Raw genomic sequence first — 14323 nt, 5'->3', positions numbered from 1 at the left:
GTGACAAGAACATCCTAGGTGGCTCTGATGATGAAGCTAAGACGGCTTCCTTCCATCTCCCACAGATCCTTCCATGTAAGCTTACAATGCTCCAAGTTTTCCCAGGTAGTCCACTGGCCATGTTTGGACTGTGAGACTGCCTTTGCCTCCTCTTGCTGTCGGACCTCAGCTACTACTAGCTTTCTTCTCTGGGTGGATGTTGCCTTGTGCCATGTGGGTCGACTTGTCCTGAGTCCAATCCCACCTCTTCCCTGCTGCACATGTCCTACAATGTCTCCATGCCTGAGAGCAGATTTTGCTTGCTGTACAGCCCCCGATGGGGTCCACTTCCTCCCAGTTGCCTGTCTGGGAGCAGCCGCTCGTACCGCATCATCTTGAGACTCGGTCAGGGTCATGTCCCACCTCTTCCCTGCTTATATTGATATTAGCTTGAATGTAAGTTCATAAATTCTAGGAGTTTATAGGAGCAGAATTTGGCCATTCAGCCCATCAAGTTTACTCCGCCATTCAATCATGGCTGACCTATCTTTCCCTCTCAACCCCATTCGCCTGCCTTCTCCCCATAACCCCAGAAACCCATACTAATTAGGAATCTCAATCTCCGCCTTAAAAATTTCCATTGACTTGACCTCCACAGCCGTATGTGGCAATGAGTTCCACAGATCCACCTGCCGTAGGTCTCCGACTAGTTTCACAGATTCATTTTACTGATTGTGAGCTTCCTCGTTGTCACCGTCCCCTCAGCCAGGGGGATATAGGCCAAACACAGGCAGTTGGGACTAATGGAGATGGGGCATGGGTCGGCATGGACAAGTTGGGCCGAAGGGCCTGTTTCCGTGCCGCATGACTATGTCGCTATGGGATGAAAGAAAAACCATTGGGACTGCACATTGTGAAGGTGACTACAGATTATTTGCCTTGTATAAAAATATGCGGTGACATTGTTATGTGTTTTTGTAATTTCACGGTTGAGCTACTTTTGAAATGACCACGTTAAATGTTTAAACAAATTGCCCAGCCCTTGTGCATACTTTCTGTGTGTGTCGTTTGTCCATAAAGTGCAATGTGAAACTTTAAAAAAAGCCTTTGTGAACTTGTTAAGTCTGTAACGACACCTTTAATCCAAACTAAATTCATTCAACTATTTACAATAATAATAACAACAAAACAAACTATAGCAACTCGCCCACACCACAACATTCCCCTCTTCTCACCTCTCCCGTTGGGCAAAAGGTATAGAAGTGTGAAAACGCACACCTCAAGTTACAAGATACATTTATTTGTCACATGTACCAGTTGGTACAGTGAAATGTGTGGTCACCATACAGCCATATAAATAAAACACAACACACGATAGAGTCCAATATAAAACATCCCCACACAGCAGCATCAACGTTTCCCACTGTGAGGGAAGGCACCAAAGACAGTCCTCTTCCTCTGTTGTTCTTAATGTTCACCCATGGTCGTGGGCCTCCCTAGCCCTCCGCAGTCGCCACTACGGACGGCCCGCTGCTCAGACCCGCTCGCCGGGATGATGGAACTCCGACGTCGGAACGGGAGGACAACCTCAGCAGCTTGGACCTCCGAATCGGCCACTTCCCACCGGAGTCCACAGGCGGAGATTCACGCTGGCGGCCCTCGGCAAAGGGATCCCAGGACTTCACGATGTTTAGGTCAGCGCCGCCCGCGCTGGGGGCTCTACGAACCACAGCTCCGCGATGTTGATGCTGCAGGCCCAACACTCCGGAGCTTCAAACGGCGATCCAGGTAGGCATCGCCCGCTCCGCAATGTATCCAGCGCCGCCACTGCTGAAGCTCTGGTCCGGTCCCCGGTGCCCGGCAGGAAAGGCCGCACCAATCCAGGTCGCAAGGAGAGGGGCGAGGACGCGACTCGGAGAATAGTCGCATCCTTGCCCAGAAGTGACTGGGAAACGGGTTCCCCCTTACCCTACCCCCCTTCCCCACATTGAAAAACTAAAGAACCCGCCAAAACATACTGTTAAGACAGACTAAAATTTTAAAAAAGATAGAAAAAACGGACTGTAGGCAGAGGCTGCCATCAATGCGATACCCCTAGTGCCACCTCCAGATGCAGGGGCAGTTCCTTCCCAGTTGTTACTTGTTCTATTTGATCTTATTTGATTGTGCACGCCAGGTTGATTGCATTCGTCGACACAGGGCGGACCACGTGAAGGTTGCAATCTCCCACCACAGGCAGAGGACATGATTCAATAAATGTTCTGAAGGTTACAGTGCTCCTCGTTTGGTCTGCCTCTTCGACTCACCATTGCGTTACTGTCTGTCTGAAGAAGGGTGTCGACCCGAAACGTTACCCATTCCTTCTCTCCAGAGATGCTGCCTGGCCCGCTGAGTTACTCCAGCTTTTTGTGTCTATATTCGGTTTAAGTCAGCATCTGCAGTTCCTTCCTCCAACATTGCATTGCAACACTTTGTTTACGGTGCCTTGAGAAGAAATATGAATTTTCCTATGAGATTGAAACTACTGGGACCGTGATTTGCGGCCTGCTCCACTCACCCACCCGTGGAACCCCTGTCAGCGGCTCGGGTGTGGACTTTAGACTCAAGAGACACAACGCAGAAACAGGCCCTTCTGCCCACTGTGGCCCGCGCCAGCCAGCGATCACCCCGTACACCAGCACTATCCTACACGTACTGGGGACAGATTTACAATTTTACCGAAGCCAATGAACCTACAAACCTGTACGTCTTTGGAGAGTGGAAGGAAACCGGAGCACACCGGGGAAAACCCACGCAGGTCACGGGGAGAACGTACGAAATCCGTACAGACAGCGTCCATAGTCAGGACCGAACCCGGGTCTCTGGCGCCGTAAGGCAGCAACTCTACCGCTGTGCTACTGTGCCGCTCAGCCGGTCACCAGGCAGTATCTCAGGAACATCGGCGGTTGAGGGGGAGCTTGAGGGAAGTATATAATATTATGAGAGGCACAGATAAGGTGGACAGGCCAACTTTCCCAGGGTGGAAATCTCTTAACACTAGAGGGCGTAGCTGTAAGGTGAGAGGGGGAAAGTTTAATGGAGATGTGCGGGGCAAGTTTATGCAGAAGTTATCTTGAGGTCCAAGTTCATAGCTCCCTGCATTGGTCGGGGCATTGAGTATAAGGGTCAGGAAGTCATGGTGAGGTGTGGGATATTGGTTAGGCTATATTTAGAGTATTGTGTTCAGTTCTACCCGCTATAGCAGAAAGATGAAGAAGTGGTTTATTAGAATGCAGCCTGAATTAGACAGTAATAATTATAAGGAAAGATTGGACAAACATGGATTGTTCTTCTTCTTGCGTATGGAGTGCAAACCTCAAGTTGAATGAATTAATGAATTAATGAATAAGTTTATTGACCAAGTATTCACATACAAGGAATTTGCCTTGGTGCTCCGCCCGCAAGTGACAATGACATACAGTGACAGGAATGACACATAAAACGTTAAACATTAATAATAAAACATTAGTGATTAAACATGTGAATTAAATAAAATACCAGAGCAAAAGGAGGCTACAGATTTTGGTTATGAGTAGAGCTACTACCCGTGGAAAATATCTGTTTTTATGTCTGGCTGTGGCAGCTTTGACAGTCCGGAGTCGCCTTCCAGAGGGAAGTGATTCAAAGAGTTTGTGGCCAGGGTGAGAGGGTAAAGTTATAGGACAACTTGTTCTATTTGATTTTATTTGATTGTGCACGCTGGGTTGATTGCATTCGTCGAAGCAGGGCGGACCACGTGAAGGTTGCAATCTCCCACCCCAACATGGCTTGTTGCTTCTGGAACATTGGGAACTGAGGGGTGATCCAATAGAAGTTACGAAGTTTAATGGAGATGTGTGGGGCAAGTGTTTTACAAAGAGGGTGGTGGGGCCTGGAACGTATTGCCTGCGGTGGTAGTGGAGACAGATACAATAGTGGTGTTTAAGAGACTTTTAGATAGACTCATGGAAGTGCAGGGAATAGAGGGATACAGATCACGTAGAGGCCGATGAGTTCTGTTTAATTTGGCATCATGTTCGACACAAACATCGTGGGCCGAAGGGCCCGTTCCTGTGCTGTACAGTACTATGTTCTACCTCTGGAGAGCATGGATAGGTGACATTTCAGAGAGCGACCCTTCTTCAGACTGATTGTCATAGAGTGATACAGTGTGGAAACAGGCCCTTCGGCCCAACTCGCCCACACCGGCCAACAATGTCCTAGCTACACTAGTCCCACTTGCCTGCGCTTGGTCCATATGCCCTCCCAAACCTGTCCTATCCATGTACCTGTCCAACTGTTTCTTAAATGATGGGATAGTCCCAGTCTCAACTACCTCCTCTTGCTGCTTGTTCCATACACCCACTACCCTCTGTGTGTAAGAAGGGGGGGGGGGGGGGGGGGAGATCAGAGAGAGTAGAGGCAGAACAAAGCATGACAGGTAATAGGTTGCCAGAGGTTGATAGGATGATGGTTAGAATAAAGGCTAGATTCACAGAGTCATAGATAAGTCATAGAGTGATACAGCATTTAAACAGGCCCCTCAGCCCAATGCCTACACTGACCAACATGTCCCATCTTCACCAGTCCCACCTGACTGCATCTGGGCCATATCCCTCTAAACCTGTCTAAAAGTTTCTTAAACGTTGCGATTAATGAATTTCACAGCACATCAAAGCCGACCACCCTCCAAACCTTGACCCTCATCAGTTTCCTTTAGAGCAAACAGATCGACGGAAGATGCCATCGCCACTGCCCTCCACACTGCACTGAGTCATCTGGAACATCCGGGGAACCATGTAAGGATCCTTTTTATTGACTACAGCTCAGCTTTAATTTTCCCTGACATACTGGTCAACAAGCTGTCGGACTTAGACTTCCCCCCTCTCACCTGTGCCTGGATAAAGGACTTCCTCACTAACCGCCCACAGACAGTCACAATGGGCCCCACTGCTCCTCCACCCTCACTCTCAGCACTGGTTCTCCACAGGGCTGTGTGCTGAGTCCACTCCTCTACGCTCTGTACACTTATGACTGCACTCCCATCCACTCCACAAACTCCATCATTAAACTGGCGGATGACACCGTGGTGGTCAGAATCGTATCAGGAGGAGACGAGGCAGCGTGCGGAGATGAGGTCCTGAAGCTGTCAGAGTGGTGTTCCGCGAACTACCTGGCACTCAACATCAGCAAAACCAAGGAAATTGTCATGTGACTCCCAGGGTTCGATTACCACAAAGCACCACCAGGTGCCGCTACACCAGTACCTATGTTGAAGACACAATAGACAATAGACAATGGACAATAGGTGCAGGAGTCGGCCATGTTGGCCCTCGAGCCAGCACCGTCATTCAATGTGATCATGGCTGATCATCCCCAATCAGTACCCCGTTCCTGCCTTCTCCCCATATCCCCTGACTCCGCTATTTTTAAGAGCCCTATCTAGCTCTCTCTTGAAAGTATCCAGAGAACCCGCCTCCACCGCCCTCTGAGGCAGAGAATTCCACAGACTCACCACTCTCTGTGAGAAAAAGTGTTTCCTCGTCTCCGTTCTAAATGGCTTACTCCTTATTCTTAAACTGTGGCCCCTGGTTCTGGACTCCCCCAACATCGGGAACATGTTTCCTGCCTCGAGCGTGTCCAAGCCCAACAATCTTATATGTTTCAATGAGATATCCTCTCATCCTTCTAAACTCCAGAGTGTACAAGCCCAGCTGCTCCATTCTCTCAGCATATGATAGTCCTGCCATTCCGGGAATTAACCTTGTAAACCTACGCTGCACTCCCTCAATAGCAAGACTGTCCTTCCTCAAATTAGGGGACCAAAACTGCACAGTGTGCTTCCCGTACACTAGAGTATTGCACCACTGATGTGAAGCATGTACTATACATCACAGTGGTGACATGACACAAGAGGAACAGCATATCAAATCTTGCTTGGGCAGCTTACAGCCCAGTGGTACGATAATTGATTTATCTTACTTGCTTCTCTCTCCCTCTCTCTCCATCCCTCCCCCCTTCCCAAGTCTTACCAGCTTCAAAGTCGTCTTGTTGAGTTTCATTGTCTGTGACTCGTTTTCACCTAGCCCACAGCTACCAATGGCCTGTTTCCTTTACCATTGTTACTTTTTTTTGCATATCTCCCATTCATTTGTTCTCTCAATATTACTAAATTTTGAAAAATCGCTGCCACTTACGGCTGTAATTATTGGCCACCTTACTCAGAGTCCCCCTCCACTGCGCAGGACAAGAGGATTTTTCCCATCGATGAAAAATAAAAGAGTTATTAATGTTTTAAAAATGTTGACATTCTCTCTGCTGCCCCTGCTGGTGGGAGGGGGGAGGGACTATAAAACCCGGAAGTGTTGTGCCTCACTCAGTCTCTGCAAGATGGAGAAAGAGAGAGAGTCATGTCTCTGAGCTGTGAATAACACTGAACACATGTCTACTCAACTGTGAGTGCCCTTAATGTGGTTTGAAAATGAAAATGTGGTTGCTTTGAAATGCTTCACTGCAAATGGTTGTTGGTGGTGGTAACTTCTTTGAAATGCTGCAATGTAAATGATTGTTGGTGGTGGTATCTGCTTTGAAATGCTGCACTGCAAATGGTTGTTGGTGGTGGTAACTGCTTTGAAATGCTGCACTGCAAATGGTTGTTGGTGGTGGTAACTTGACAACTTCCTGTTTGCACTGTATATTGATTTTAGATAAAATGCTTCCACTTACGGCTGTGATTTTTGGCCATCTTACTTAGTCCCCCTCCGCTCATCAGGTGCAGAGGATTCTTCCCATCAATGAAAAATAAAAGTGTTATTAGTGTTTAAATAAAAGTTGAGAATCTCTCCTGTCAATCACGCAATGAGGGCCACACCCCTTCCGGTGGGAGGGGGGAGGGATTATAAAACCCGGAAGTGTGGGTGTGGCTCAGTCTCTGCAAGATGGGGAGGGAGAGGTCACGACTCTGTCTGAGCTGTGAATCAACTGAACACACTGAATGTCTACTGAACTGTGAGTGTAGTGTTTATGTGGTGTTTTGTGTGGTTTTATGGTGGTTTCACCCTGCTTGAAATGGTATGAAACTGCATTTGAATGTGGTGGCCTTGCACCCTGCATGAAATGGTATGAAACTGTATTTGAATTTGGTAGCCTTGCATCCTGCATGAAATGGTATGAAACTGCACTTGAATTTGGTGGCCTTGCACCCTGCTTGAAATGGTATGAAACTGCACTTCAATTTGGTTGTCTTGCACCCTGCTTGAAGTGGTATGAAACTGCACTTGAATTTTGTGGCCTTGCACCCTGCTTGAAATGGCATTAAACAGCACTAGCATTTGGTGGCCTTGCACCCTGCTTGAAGTGGCATGAAACTGCACTTGAGTTTGGTGGCCCTGCACCCTGCTTGAAGTGGTAGGAAACTGCACTTGAGTTTGGTGGTCCTGCACCCTGCTTGAATTGGTATGAAACTGCACTTGAATTCGGTGGCCTTGCACCCTACGTGAAGTGGTCGGAAACTGCACTTGAATTCGGTGGCCTTGCACCCTGCTTGAAATGGAATTTCAAGGAATAGCCGTGAGTCAACTGCTCGCCCACCAGCCATGAGTGAGCTGCCAGCACATCAAGCTTGAGTGACTGAGCTCTCACCCCAAGAATCCATTTGGCCCACAATGTCCATACTAGCCCTCTGGAAACCAGTCCCTTCAGCCAACAACACCCATACTAGTGCTCCAGAAAGCCCCCCCCCCCCCACTGACCAGCAATATTGGAATTGGTGGAGAGGTGGAATATTGCGTTGGGGGACCAGCCCTCCCGTGTGAACATGGGACCCAAGGGTTCCCACTTAGTCCAGTATCTCTCTACCTCTCTCGTTTCCCTTTCCCTCGACTCTCAGTCCGAAGAAGGGTCTCGACCCGAAACGTCACCTATTACTTTTCTCCAGAGATGATGTCTGACCGGCTGAGTTTAGTTTAGTTTAGTTTGGAGATGCAGCGCGGAAACAAGCCCTTCGGCCCACCCAGTCCGCACTGACCAGCGATCCCCGCACACTAACACTATCCTACACACACTAGGGACAATTTACATTTATACCAAGCCAATTAACCTGCAAACCTGTACGTCTTAGGAGTGTGGGAGGAAACTGGAGATCTCGGAGAAAACCCACGTGGTCAAGGGGAGAACGTACAAACTCCGTACAGACAGCATCTGTAGGCAGGATCGAACCCGAGTCACAGGTGCTGTAATCGCTGTAAGGCAGCAACTCTACCACTGCGCCACTTTGCATCCATTATTCCAGCTTTTTGTGTCTATTTACGGTTTAAACTAGCATCTGCAGTTCCTTCCCATGGTACATGTCATTCACTCTACTGTGCATGCCGTATTCTCCAGAATTAAGGTATGCTGTGCACTTTTATGAGTTGTCAATTAATGCAATTCTTCAGCCTAAAACCAACCGTGCCATCTATTAGAATCTGCTGCCCCATAACATTGTATGGTTTATTCATTCACATGAGATCAAATTATAGACTTTAGAGATATGGCGTGGAAACTGACCCTACGGCCCTCCGAGTCCGTGCCGACCAGCGAACACCCTGCACACGAGCTACCATCTGACACACAATTGGGACAATTTACAATCTGCAGAAGCCAATTAACCTGCATGTCTTTGGAGTGTAGGAGGAAACCGGAGCATCCGGAGAAAACCCACGCAGGTCACTGGGAGAACGTACAAAGTCTGTACAGACAGCACCCGTGGTCAGGATGGAACTGGGCCTCTGTCGCTGTGAGGCAGCGACTCTACCCGCTGCAACACTGCGGCCACCCTTGAAAAGGCCTAAAAGATAAATTCATTGGGATTAGGGAATTGGAAATGGCAAAAATGGAAATGGCTTTGACGATGTACGAATACAAGTGGAAAGGAACTGGAGCAGAGGACAAGGGGGTGTCGGGATAATTCACACAACATTAGAAACATAGGAGCAGGAGTTGGCCATTCGGCCCTTCGAGCCAGCACCACCATTCAACATGATCATGGCTGATCATCTAAAATCAGTAACCCGTTCCTGCTTTCTCCCCATATCCCTTGATTCCTTTAGCCCAAGGAGCATTAGTACGATGTAGTCAGAGGGTGGTGAATCTGTGGAATTCATTGCCACAGAAGGCTGTGGAGGACAAGTCAGTGGAGCACAGGGGACTATGGAGGCATGAGGGAGGAGCTGGCCAAAGTTGACTGGAAAGAGGCCCTAGCAGGGATGACAGTGGAACAACAATGGCAGGTATTTCTGGGAATAATACAGAAGGTGCAGGATCAATTCATCCCAAAGAGGAAGAAAGATTCTATGGGGAGTAAGAGGCGACCATGGCTGACAAGGGAAGTCAAGGACAGTATAAAAATAAAAGAGAAGTATAACATAGCAAAGAAGAGCGGGAAGCCAGAAGATTGGGTAACTTTTAAAGAGCAACAAAAGATAACTAAAAAGGAGAAAAGATGAGGTACGAAGGTAAGCTAGCCAAGAATATAAAGGATAGTAAAAGCTTCTTTAGGTATGTGAAGAGGAAAAAATTAGTTAAGTCAAATGTGGGTCCCTTGAAGACAAAAACTGGTGAATTTATTTATGGGGAACAAGGAAATGGCAGATGAGTTCAACATGTACTTTGGATCTATCTTCACTAAGGAAGATACAAACAATCTCCCAGATGTACCAGTGGCCAGAGGACCTAGGGTGACGGAGGAACTGAAGGAAATTCACATTGGGCAGGAAATGGTGTTGGATAGACTCATGGGACTGAAGGCTGATAAATCCCCAGGGCCTGATGGTCTAATAATAATAATAATGCATTTTATTTGCTGGCGCCTTTCTGGACACCCAAGGACACCTTACAGGACATAAAATCACAATACATTTATCAATATTAAAATCAAGTTGATTAAAAACAAAAAACAAAAAATACACAAAACATTTTAAGTCATTAAAATCAGGGTGAACATGGTGGAAGTTATGTCGGGTATGCTAATCTAAACAGGTGTGTTTTGAGTTGTGATTTGAATTGATCGATAGTGTCCAGGTGACGGATGGGAGGTGGGAGAGTGTTCCAGAGACGTGGGGCAGAGCAGCTGAAGGCTCTGGCACCCATGGTGCTGAGTCTAAATGTGGGGACAGTTAAAATTGCAGCTGAGGAGGAACGAAGTGACCGGGAAGGAGTGTATGGTAGCAGCAGGTCAGAGAGGTATTGGGGAGCAAGGTGGTGTAGGGCTTTGAAGGTCAGCAGTAAAATCTTGTAGTTAATCCGGTGGTGCACAGGGAGCCAGTGGAGCTGAGTGAGGATGGGTGTGATGTGGTCCGATGATCTGGTGCGGGTGATGATCCGGGCTGCAGAGTTCTGAATGCATTGGAGGCGATGAAGACGTTTATTGGAGGTGCAAGTGAGGAGGGCGTTGCAGTAATCGATGCGGGATGTGACCAGAGCGTGGATGAGGACTTTTGTATTGTCTTTGGAGAGGGAGGGGCGGAGTCTGGAGATGTTGCGGAGATGAAAGTATGCAGAGCGTGTGATATTGCTGATGTGGGGGCCAAAGGAAAGTGTACTGTCCAGAATGACGCCGAGACTTTTGACATGGGAGGAGGTGGGTATGGGTGAGCCATCAACTGAAATGGTGAACGGGTGGGTTTTGGAGAGTGTGGACTTTGAGCCAATTAGCATGATTTCTGTTTTATTTCCATTGAGTTTTAGGAGGTTGAGTGACATCCAGTTGCTGATAGCTTGAAGACAGGTGGTGAGGGCAGTTGGGGGAAGGGAGGTGTTTGGTTTTGTGGAGAGGTAAAGTTGTGTATCATCGGCGTAGCAGTGAAAATTGATTCCAAAATGACGGAGAATATTGCCAAGAGGTTGAATATAGATGATAAAAAGCAGTGGCCCCAGCACCGATCCCTGAGGAACACCATGGGTGACTGTGGCAGTTGTGGATGTGACTTTATTTCCCTGGATGAACTGTTTTCTGTCGTGTAGATAGGACCTGAACCAAAGTAGTGCATTGTTGTTGATGCCGGTGGCAGATAGACGTTCCAGAAGAATTGGGTGGGAGATGGTGTCAAAGGCTGCTGTGAGGTTGAGGAGGATCAGGATGGATAAGTGGCCGGTGTCAGCTGCGAGAAGGAGATCATTTGTAATTTTTACCAAGGCTGTTTCAGTGCTGTGATTGTGGTGAAAACCGGACTGAAATGGTTCATAGAGGTTATTGTTTTGAAGGTGGACTTGAAGTTGTGTCGCTACTGTCCTTTCCAGAAGTTTAGTGATGAATGGGAGGTTGGAGATGGGGCGGTAGTTATTTGGATTGTTTGGATCAGAACCTGTTTTTTTTAGAATCGGGGTGACAGAAGCTGTTTTGAGAGATGTAGGGACAGTAGCAGTTGATAGGGAGGAGTTAATTATGGACGTTATGATGGGTGACATAGAGGGCAGACAGGATTTAACCAGGACAGTAGGGATGGGATCAAGCAAGCAGGAGGAGTTCTTGGACTTGGTGATGAGTTTAGTTATTTCTTCGACTGTTGGAAGCTGGAAAGTAGATAGGGTGGAGAGTGGGGAGTCCAGTGTGGAAGTCCAGGGTGGGCTGTTGTGAGCAGAAGCTGAGAAAGAGTTCAATTGGTGATGAATGCTGGTGATTTTGGTACTGAAGAAGTCCAAAAACGTATTACACTGAGCAGTGGAGGTGAGGTGATTCGAGGTTTCAGGAGGCTTAAGTAGTTTGTTGACAGTGGAGAATAAAGTCCGAGTGTTATTTTCACTGTTGTTGATGATATTGGAGGAGTAGGAGGATTTAGCAGCAGTCAGGGCATTTTTATATGAGAGAAGATGATCTGTATGCATTTGGTGGTGAATAGTTAGTCCAGTTTTCTTTATAAGTCTCTCCAGACGCCGGCCCACCATTTTCATATGGCGGAGTTCAGGAGTGTACCACGGAGATGACCTGCTAAAAGAGACTGTACGGGTTTTCAGAGGAGCCAAGGAGTTTAATGAGTGGGATAAACAGTCATTGTAGTGATCAACCAGCTTAGCAATGCAGAGTGGGGGGGAAGTAGGATGATGAGAGTTACTGATTAGTCTGTTGAGTTCCACTTGATTAATGTTTTTCACATTACGGAAGGATATGGTGCGCTTCAGGTTGCGTTTAGGGAGTGGCAGATTAATATCAAAAAGGACAGTTTTATGGTCTGAAATGGGAAGCTCTGTAGATTTAAGATTGTATGGTGTCACTCCAGAGCAACAGACTAAATCTAAAATATGGCCTTTATTATGGGCTGGGAAATCGATGTACTGAGTGAGGCCAAAACTATCCAGAACAGAAATAAAATCTTTAGTAAAGATGTCAGTATGTTTATCTAAATGAATATTGAAATCACCCATTAAAATGACATTGGGGGACATGGCACATAGGTCAGATAAAATAGCAGTGAGCTCGCTAATAAAAACTGTAGAAGGCTTTGGAGGACGATAGATAGACACTATGAGGGTGGGTGTACACCCATGTAGTTGAGCAGTCAGGATTTCGAACAAGGATGGCTCTGTGACTGAGACTGACGAGATCTTGAGATTCTCGCGATAGAGCAGTGCAAGACCCCCTCCTCTCCCGGAAGCGCGGGGCTTGCAGATGTAAACAAACTCAGGAGGTATGGCTTGGTTGAGGTGGAGGTAATCATCAGGCTGTTGCCAAGTCTCAGTAAGACACAGAAAGTCAAGTTTTGAATCCGAAATGAAGTCCGAGATGAGAGGGGCTTTGTTGGAGAGAGATCTGACGTTGAAGAGTGCAAATTTGGATCCATTTGAGGGAACGGCGGGGTCAGCTAGCAGAGGAGCTAACACACTGTGGTCAGCAGCTCGACCCGTGTTGTGTGGTTTCCGAGGACCTGTGGACCAAAAGGAGCTGATGGAGTTGGAGTTATTGTTGGAGAAGTTCCTGCGGGATCCACGGTGAATGTATCTTGGTCGACGGAGAATGTCTCGATGGCTGAGGAGGCAGGAAGGAAGCCCGGAGCGGAATCGATGCTGGTGGAGTTCTGCTGTCGAATAGGATAGCCGTGGGGTGGCTGTCACTGCGGTGAAAAGCAGGACAATCCAAAGCAGCATTTTGCACATCCACATCTTGCAGCTCCGGTGGTGCTGTGGGCTCGTCTAGATCCGACAGCAGGCTGTGAGACGCCGGCTACCACAGCTGACACAGGTGCTATCAGCAGCAGCAGGGTAAGCCAAACGTGATGCCGAAAAGAATCAACAAATGCCACAGGGCAACGGCCGAGGATAATCAGTCCAACAAGTTCAAGAAAAACATTTGGTCGAACAATAATAGTGCACACAGTTAGTAAGCTGTGTAAAATTAGCTAACAGACAAAACAGCAGCAGCAGGGTAAGCCAAACGTGATGTCGAAAAGAATCAACAAATGCCACAAGGGCAACGGCAGAGGATAATCAGTCCAACAAGTTCAAGAAAAACATTTGGTCGAACAGTAATAGTGCACACAGTTAGTAGGCTGTGTAAAATTAGCTAACAGACAAAACAAAACAAAACAAAACAAAAAGTCCGGTGAGCAGCGGCAGCCAGCTGCGCCAGCGTTTACTCGACCGGAACCGGATATGGGGACATGGGTCTGCATCCCAGGGTACTTAAGGAAGTGGCTCTATAAATCGTGGATGCATTGGTGATCATTTTCCAATGTTCTATATACTCAGGATCAGTTCCTGTGGATTGGAGGGTAGCTAATGTTATCCCACTTTTTAAGTAAGGCGGGAGAGAGAAAACAAGGAATTATAGCTTGAATATCGGTGGTGGGGAAGATGCTGAAGTCAATTATAAAAGATGAAATAGCGGCACATTTGGATAGCAGTAACAGGATCGATCCGAGTCAGCATGGATTTACGAAGGGGAAATCATGCTTGACTAATCTTCTGGAATTTGTTGAGGATGTAATTCGGAAAATGGACAAGGGAGAGCCAGTGGGTGTAGTGTATCTAGACTTTCAGAAAGCCTTTGATACGGTCCCACATAGGAGATTAGTGGACAAAATGAGGGCACATGGTATTGGGGGTAGGGTACTGACATGGATGGAAAATTGGTTGGCAGACAGGAAACAAAGAGTAGGGATTAACGGGTCCGTTTCAGAATGGCAGGCTGTAACTAGTGGGGTACCGCAAGGCTCGGTGCTGGGACCGCAGCTATTCACAATATACATTAATGATTTAGGTGAAGGGATTAAAAGTAACATTAGCAAATTTGGGGACACAAAATTGAGTGGCAGTGTGAACTGTGAGGTACACAGTGAATGTCGGTGCTGGCTCG

Source organism: Amblyraja radiata, chromosome 2 (genome assembly GCF_010909765.2).
Source record: "Amblyraja radiata isolate CabotCenter1 chromosome 2, sAmbRad1.1.pri, whole genome shotgun sequence".
NCBI classification, from domain to species: Eukaryota; Metazoa; Chordata; class Chondrichthyes; order Rajiformes; family Rajidae; genus Amblyraja; species Amblyraja radiata.
The sequence above is the reverse complement of the archived record's forward strand: the minus strand, read 5'-3'. Positions refer to the sequence as shown.